This window comes from Triticum aestivum, chromosome 5A (assembly GCF_018294505.1).
Source record: "Triticum aestivum cultivar Chinese Spring chromosome 5A, IWGSC CS RefSeq v2.1, whole genome shotgun sequence".
In the NCBI taxonomy this organism is placed as follows: Eukaryota; Viridiplantae; Streptophyta; class Magnoliopsida; order Poales; family Poaceae; genus Triticum; species Triticum aestivum.
The window spans coordinates 269099784-269108965 of NC_057806.1; positions in this window are offsets into that span (position 1 = coordinate 269099784).

Here is a 9182-nt window from a genome sequence, read left to right on the forward strand (position 1 = left end):
GGGCCTTCATGAAGCGTTTCCATGGTGTCATCTTTGCAAGAAGGGGTGCAGGAATGGGGATAGGGGTTCGTGGATTCGGGGGTTGCCGGCACTGGAGCAGACGAGCCGGCAAAGCTTAAGGAGGGAGACTTAAATAGACCCAGATATTGTCATCGCAAACAGTTCCTAGAAAACAACTGTGTGTGATGTTGTAGATATTTTTATTAGTTGTGAAAGATGAATTTGGAGTGAAGTGGCAACAGATGGTGTTTTAAATAACAGATGGTGTTTTAAATGTACGAGAAATTTTTTACTCCCTTCGTCATGGTTTATAAGGCACGGTTAGATTTACGTGCGTTTCCAAAATAGACAAGATTTAAGGCACAATGCAATTACTCCTACTAGTACTCCATGCATGCGACCGTGTGAATCCTGCTGCTCACGTCGGGGTGTAATTGATGCATGCATGGTGTGAATGTGTGTGTGTAAAAGCTAGTTCTGCATGCTTGGTGTGAACATCTGCATGCATGGTGTGAACATGTCTGTAAAAGCCAGTGGGAACATGGCCCATGGGTGGAAAGCTGCATGTTCCTCTCAGGCTCTTCTTCTTCTCATTCATCTATATAAAGGTCCATCTTGTGCACAAAGAACACAAGCGATGGCTCAATGTGAGGAGGGTGCAGTCGTTGTGGTGGTGGCAGAATGGATCATGGCTGATTCGGAAGGAGTGGCCGTCGTGGTGGAGGTGGATAGCCAAACCAAAGACCCATCAGATGGCAAGGAGGTCGTCGAGAGTCGCCGTCCAAACGCCGACGAGTTGTCCGCAAAGTCCGAAGCCATCCGTGCCAAGCGATTCAAGCTCACCGCACTGATCGATTTTAAGCAATCAACGTGTGTGGGATGCATACATCCATGGGTGTGCACCAGGTGTGGCATCCATGGTGTTCGTTCAATTTTTCTTTGCATGGGGTGTAGCCTGCTGGTGGCAAAAGAGTTGTATCCGTGCCACGTGTGTGGCAACTACATCCAGCCCCGCAATATTTGGTGCAAAGATTATGCGACGGTGGTGGCGTTGGACAAAAAAGGCTTTTGTATTATATTTTGTCACAGCCCTAGTGAATTTTTGAATGATGAAGATAATTGCGAAGTTGTGCCTGATAGCCAAGCAAATTAGTTTGTGTCGAAGTTTGCATCATTGTTGAGGAAATCGTTAACTGGTAACTGCTTGGTTGGCTAGCGAGTAGGGGATTAATCGGCTAATCGGCAAGTTAATCGGCCATTTAATCAATTAATTAGATGATTTTTCGGTTTATCGGCTACTCGATGACCCTATGAGTAGGGATTAATCGGCAAGTTAACTGGTTAATCGGATGAATTCTTGAACAGGGGTTTGCATTGAGGAAAGTTTGAGTTCAATGGATAATCTATGTAAGTTTAAGTTTAAGTGGATCGTCTACTCTTATATAAGTTGAATTCGAAGTGAGCATCAATGTAAAATTTATTTTGGGTGGAAAATTCAAGTTGAGTTCAACTGGATCATCTATAAAATGTTTCATGTTTTGAGCATATGTACGTATATTTTTTTGTTGCAATACCATGAAGTAAGTCTATTGCGCAAAGAAGCAAGTTAAATGATTCAAGTTCATACAAGTCCTCAAATTACATCAAACTTAATCGGGAGGCTTCTCAAATCTACATCAAGTTAATTTCACCATTACAATTCAAGCTGAGTTCAAATAGTTAATTGCAGCCTCAACATACTCTTTGTCAATATTCAAACGAACCGGAAGATCATTTTGCCTCTCTAATGATTGTTTCTTCAAGTGAGGAACCGCATAGTGGATAGACCCCTTGTGCTTGATGATCTCCCTCATGCATGCTTGATGACTCAACCAGATCCTATTGAGCTTTAGATGGGGTACTCAACAAGGGATTCAATAACCTATTGCACACAATATACTTGTACTCAAATCAGTACATAGACCATTAGGAAACCAAATTATGCATCTATTTGTAAGGAAGATGTGCTAAACCTTTTGGACAATCTCAGCAAGGGTCCTCGGCATCTTCTTATGGAACATTGCTTGAATGGAGGCAAACCATCCAAGATCTAATATGTTCAGGTCAGGTGAATTAGGTGGTTGATATATCATCTTAATATCCCAACCACCCCTAGCTGCTTCCTGCATAAAAATTGGATCATCTGGCAAAATGCGAGCCTTAGCGTTGTCCTATTGTACGTAGATGGTGTTCCATCTATCGCTCTCGGGCCACTTTTCCTTTATAGCCGGGAGTACATATTTCACTAAGTACTCCCGACTTTTGTCCCTATCCATGCTATCGGCAGGCTTCAGCTCCCATGCCCCGCTCAACCTATGGAGATAGAAATATATAAAATTAATACAAATGAGCATGAATGAACTTAGCTGAAATTAGTAACATGTACAAGTACCAACCTATTTTGACTTCTCTTCTTAGCTTGAACCCACTCTGTATAAGCCCAAACACCAATCTTTCCATCAAAAACACAGTTTGCCTTGAGCATCATACCTTGGTCTAGCCATTGCCGACAAGAACATGATTTTTTGAATGTGATTTTTGTGTTTACATTCGCAGTGTGGTGCCTCCTCTCTATAAATCAAATACATCTTCTGGGTCTTCCACGTGCGATAGAACCATTTCTCATCGATATGAACCACATCCATATCATCCCTAAAGGTGGGATCGTCTCGCATGCTACACGGCTCAAGATGCCTTAGGCAATACTCCACACGAGCCCTATTGTTTGCATCGGTCAAAGCAAGATTCAGTTCTCTAGTTACTCATCTAATTTGCTTCTCCTTCAACCTACAAAAATAACATCAATGTTTCATGTAAATTCTTATGATCAATATTTACAAGAATATCAAAGTACAACTCTCACCTTCACCAAACAGTGGTTCTTGACATGTTGAAATGTCCAGCAACTTGTTCTAAAGTTGTTCTCTCTCCAGGTGGGATGGCTTCCTATGCATCTATGTTCAACTCAATCTTCTTCCTTCTCGAGTTTAGTTTTTTTATTGTTTTTCACCGTAGTAATACCGCCACCTTTTTTAGCCTCCTTACATACCCTTTGCACTACCCTCCTAGGACATTTACAAATATTCGCAACCTCTTTAGAAACCCCACGCTTCAATCTATTACCCACGCCATTATGTGCGAGGATCATTGCGTATATATGACGCTTGTGTTTGGTACAGTAGTGTCTTCTTGTCTTTTTATTCGCCAAAACATCTAAATGCATTTGAACAAAAATTAGTGAAGCAACGCTAACTATACTGAATATTACCGAAACAGAAATATGTTGTTGTTGTGCTTACTCAAATCGAGTGGTGGTTTTTGGGTTTGTACAACCTCTTGCCTAGGACGGTACTCGTCAGCATGAGCAAAATTGGGGTTGTATCCCTTACCTCAGTAGCCAATGTTACCCACATTGTCATCTCCACCAATACCTTACAAACAAAAAGGCAAACAGAATATACATGAGATTATACATGCGCACTCTCGCCATCGCTCATCTCGTGTGCATTGTGCCCACCAATTTATTACCTATGGTGTTACCATCCAGGTTCTCATCATTGCTTATCTCATGTGCATTGTGTCCATCAAGGCCTAACCCATTAACTTATAACATGCACAAATGACCAAAAAAGTAGAGTTTAACATGATACAAATTCTACTAAGCAGATAATATTTTACCAAAACAGAACGATGACATGATGTAGACAAGATCTATTCATGTAGGAATTAGACCCATCTTTTTATCCTTAATAGCAACGATACACGCGTGCCTCGCTACCCATTCTGTCACTGGGACAAGATCGAACCCATCACAAAGCACCTCTTCCCATTGCAAGAAAAATCAATCTAGTTGGCCAAACCAAGCCAAAGTTTCGGAGAAGAAATACGAGGCTATAACAACCATGCATATAAGAGATCAAAGAAACTCAAATAATATTCATAGGTAGACCTGATCATAAACTCGCACTTCATCGGATCCCAACAAACACACCGCAAAAAGTCATTACATCAAATAGATCTCCAAGAACATTGAGGAGAACATTGTATTGAGAATCAAAAAGAGAGAATGAGCCATCTAGATACTGCCTACGGACCCGTATCATCGGAGGAGCACCAATGATGATGATGAACCCCTCTGTGATCGTGTTGCCCTCTGGCAGAGTGCCAAAATAGGGCTCTAGATTGGATCTCATGGTTCTGGAACTTGTGACGGCTGGAATTGTGTTTCGATCGCTCCCCTAGGGTTTCTGGAATATCTGAGTATTTATAGAGCTGAGAGGCGGTGGAAGAGACCTCCATGGGCCCCACCACCCATAAGGGCGCGCCAGGGGCCTCTGGCGCCCTGGTGGGTGGTGGGCCCCATGGGCCTCCCCCAGGTGCTTCCTTGGCTCCCAAGTTTCCTTCTGGTCCAAAAAATCTCCAAAAAAATTCATGGCATTTGGACTTCATTTTGGTACTGATATTCTGCAAAGTAAAAAACAAGCAAAAAAACAACAACTGACACTAGGCACTATGTCAATAGGTTAGTCCCATAAAATGATATAAAGTTGCTATAAAATGAAGGCAAAACATCCAAGAATGATAATATAATAGCATGGAACAATAAAAAATTATAGATATGTTGGAGATGTATCAAAGATTGTTGCGATCCCCTATACTTGTGGGTCATCAACGCTATATCCGTCCGTGGACTAGTGAGGATCAGTCCACGGACATTGATACGGGAGCCGACCATCCAAAGTAGCCGCAAAACTTCCACCTCTTCTTTAGTTTGCAAGCTCAAAATAACTGCATATCAAATCATAGTTGTAATTTCAACATTAGTACAACCAAATAGAGTTTTCAAATTAGCATAGTTCAAGCTTTAAATAAACTAGCACATGTTCTATATGTCCCATTTAACCACCCACAAGTGCTCAATAAAAATTTCCTTGAGTTGCTCGATGTCGAATATGCATCAAAAACTTATTAAACATTGTCGGATTCTAATATGGAAGTTAGATAGGACCACCCATGTTCTCAAATTTAAGAGTTGTGGCAATTTTTAAGTTTGAGAACATGTGGGTTGCTACTTCTTGAGCTTGCGTTGGTTTTCCCTTGAAGAGGAAAGGGTGATGCAGCAAAGTAGAGACAAGTATTTCCCTCAGTTAAGAACCAAGGTATCAATCAATAGGAGGAACACACAAGTCTCCAATGATAGCACCTGCACAACAAACAAATACTTGCACCCAACACGATAAAAGGGTTGTCAATCCCTTCATGGTTACTTGCAAGGATGAGATCTGATAGAGATAGGTATACAAGATAAATAAAAGTGCAAAATAAAGTAAAGGTAAATAAATTGCAGTAAGGTATTTTGGGTTTTTTGTTTTATAAATATGAAAATAATATGATGAGAATAGACCCCGGGGCCATAGTTTTCACTAGAGGCTTCTCTCTTCAAAGAACACATACGGTGGGTGAACAAATTACTATTGAGCATTTGATAGAAAAGCGAATAATCATGACGATATCTAAGGCAATGATCATGAATATAGGCATCACGTCTGTGACAAGTAGACTGAAACGATTCTACATCTACTACTATTACTCCACACATCGACCGCTATCCAGCATGCATCTAGTGTATTAAGTTAACAAGAACGGAGTAACGCCTTAAGCAAGATGACATGATGTAGAGGGATAGATCCAATCAATATGAAATAAACCCCACCTTTTTGTCCTTAATGGCAACAATACAAATACGTTTCTCGCTACCCCTTCTATCACTGGGTGAGGACACCGCAAGATTGAACCGATCACAAAGCACCACTCCCATTGCAAGAAAAAACAATCTAGTTGGCCAGACCAAATCAATAGATCAGTAAGAAATACAAAGCTATATTAATCATGCATAAAAGAGTTCAGAGAAGACTCAAATAATATTCATAGATAATCTGATCATAAATTCACAATTCATTGGATCTCAACAAACACACCGCAAAAGAAGATTACATCGAATAGATCTCCAAGAATATCAAGGAGAACATTGTATTGAAGATCAAAGAGAGAGAAGAAGCCATCTAGCTACTAGCTATGGACCCATAGGTGTGTGGTAAACTACTCACACATCATCGGAAGGGTAACAAGGTTGATGTAGAGGCCCTCTGTGATCGAACCCCCCTACGATAGAGTACCGAAAAAGGCCCCAAGATGGGATCTCACGAGGACAGAAACTTGCGGTAGTGGAAAAGTATTTTTGGTGTGCCCTCTGGTCTTCAGGGAATATTTGGGTATTTATAGAGCTGAGTTTAGGGTTAGGGGAGTCACGGGGGCCCACAAGCCCTAGAGGCGCCCCCTAGGGCGCAACCTCCAGGCTTGTGGCCACCCCGTGGCTCTTCTGGCCTCCTCCTGAGGCTTCATGGGTGTCTTGTCCAAGAAAAAACGTCAAAAAGTTTCGTTCCGTTTGGACTCCGTTTGGTATTGATTTTCTATAGAAGACAAAAACAAGGAAAAACAACAACTGGCACTGGGCACTAGGTTAATAAGTTAGTCCCCAAAAATGACATAAAATAGCATAATAATGCATATAAAACATCCAAGATGGATAATATAATAGCATGGAACAATAAAAAAATAGAGATACATTGGAGACCTGTCATGGGTCCCTCCTTGTCACCCCTCATCCTCCATGATCATGTTGTGCATGATCACAACATGTCATCACCTTCCACAAGGTTTCCGGTTCCCATTGTTTAGTAGGTCCACAAAAACAACAAAACGGTGTTAGAGCACTCCAAATGCCCTCTCCACATCCTCTTTATCTGCTTCTTGTCATTGGGCAAAGTGTGACCTTTTTTGACCAACTAGCTCAGAAATGGTATTGACAAAGGTAGCCCTTGAAGGATAGATACCGTCAACCATATAGTAGCCATGTTGTATTCATGCCATTGACAATGTAGTTGCACAGAAGAGCTTTCCCTTTAGTCAGCCGAGCAAACAATGGAGACCAATTCAACACGTTGATGTCATTGTGGGACCCGGGCATGCCAAAGAAAGCGTGTCATAACCAAAGATCATGTGATGCAACTGCTTTAAGAATAATAGTGGGCTTCTTAACATGGGCTTGATATTGCTCTTGTAGAGCATTTCGATAGTTCTTCCAACTCCAGTGCGTGCAATCAAGTGGTCCGAGAAAACCTGGCTACTCTTGCTTCGAAGATTGCCAAGAGCCTCTCGGTGTCTACGACAGTTGGTTCTCTCAAGTACTGAGGTCCAAACACCGAGACCACGACAGAAGCAAATCTGACCAAGGCGTCTCTGCATGTGCTCTCGCTCATCAAGAGGTATCCGTCTTATGAATCCGCGATCGTGGCATATGCAAGCATCCGCAATGCAGCCGTGCACTCATGATAACTAGATAATCAAACCCTTCCAATGACATCCTTCTTCAAGATGAAGTAGTCATCGAAGGACATGATCCCATGGTAGAGGCGATCGAAGACATTTTTTCATGTTATAAATCACTCGCAAAAAATGTCAGCGAATAGGGCATCGGGGGCAAAGTAGTCATCCATCAACGTCAAATGGCCACATGCCCTGTTCCCTTTGAGCACTCGATGATCCCTAGATCGATACCTTGAAATTGAGAACATGCTCTTCTACTTACTCCGATTCAGCAAGAATTGCCTACGTCATCGCCTTTTCATCTATGTAATCCTCCTCGTGGGACAAGTCACTGGACGACTTAACGTAGTGCTTGTACAAGTACTCCATATACGAATCCATTGCTTCAAAGAATAGACAAAAAAATTAGCACGAGCATTTCACCGAACACTTGCCGTGTGTGGTGACTACCACAGGGGCGGATGTTACCTACACGGTGGCGAACGGGCGAGAGGTGCGGGCCGACAGCGGAGGACGAGCAATGTGGATGTCACGGAGTTCCGGTAGGGGGTTGACGTCGCCAAGAGAGAAAGCAAATGCAGAGAAAGAGAAAAAGATGAAGACGCGGGGTACGACCGGGTTTTAGGTGAGGTATTGGGTGAGCCGGAGTGTCCTACGTGGGTGGGTGTCCGGACTCCCGCAAAGCTCCCCTAATTTTCTTCTGGTTTGCGGGAAACGGATGTCCGGACTGGTCAACGGACCGATTCATGAACATACAGTTCAGTGCAGACGCTTGCCCAAGGTTTGGGGTCAGCTTTGAAGATGCCCTTAGAGCATTTACAGTCGTAGACAGCAAATCAGACCCCTCAAACATCCACGGACGCGTCCGGGCGCATCCAAAGACAATGACGGATCACACCTCAAATTTGCTCTTATGCATCTGGATACCTTATACTACAAACCTTAGATCCATAAAAAAGCATGCAAACGAGGAAATCCATGTATTATGTGGATCAAATAACCTATACTACCCTAATGCTCGTCGGAGATGTCCACTATCTCCATGTGTAACATCCCAAATTTTCAATTTGAAATGTTATACATAGATCATTCTTGCATATCATATTTTATTGCATTTCGTCTCGCGATCCTCGAAATCCTAAGCAACTCCAGGACCCTCGAAGAGAGTTGGGGATTTCCCCGGTTTGCAAATTTGATTTTATCAAATTTTGAAACGAGGATTTTTGGTTTTAATTATTTTTCTCTCCGAAAGTATTTCATAATAAAAATATATGAGAGGAGATAATATGACTTCTCCAAAATAATTGAAATATAGGAGGAAAAATATTTAAAATCAAATGTTTGTTTTATTTGGATTTTATTTGCAATTTTGTTTGCATTAGAAAAAAATTGCACATTTTCAAAATTGCATTTTAGGGCCAAGAAAATGTTCATCCCGTCCTAAATATTTCATTTAGACGGTGAAAATTTCTTTTGGCATTTTTAGATTTTTATTTTATTTCTAGGATTATTTTTAGTTTCGGCGAAATTTATTTAAAAAAAGTGCGCAGGCTAACTGGGCCGAAGCCCAGCCGCAGGCCCGCCTCTCCCGCGCGCCGTCTCCTTCCAGGAGACCGGCCGCACCCCCGCCGCCCCGACTCGGAGGAGTCCGAGCCGGACTCCATCCCCGCCGCCCCTTGCCCCCTCCCCAAGGCACCCCCTCTCCCCTTTATATACACCCCCCCCCGCCGCCACCACCACCCACCACCGCCGCCTCG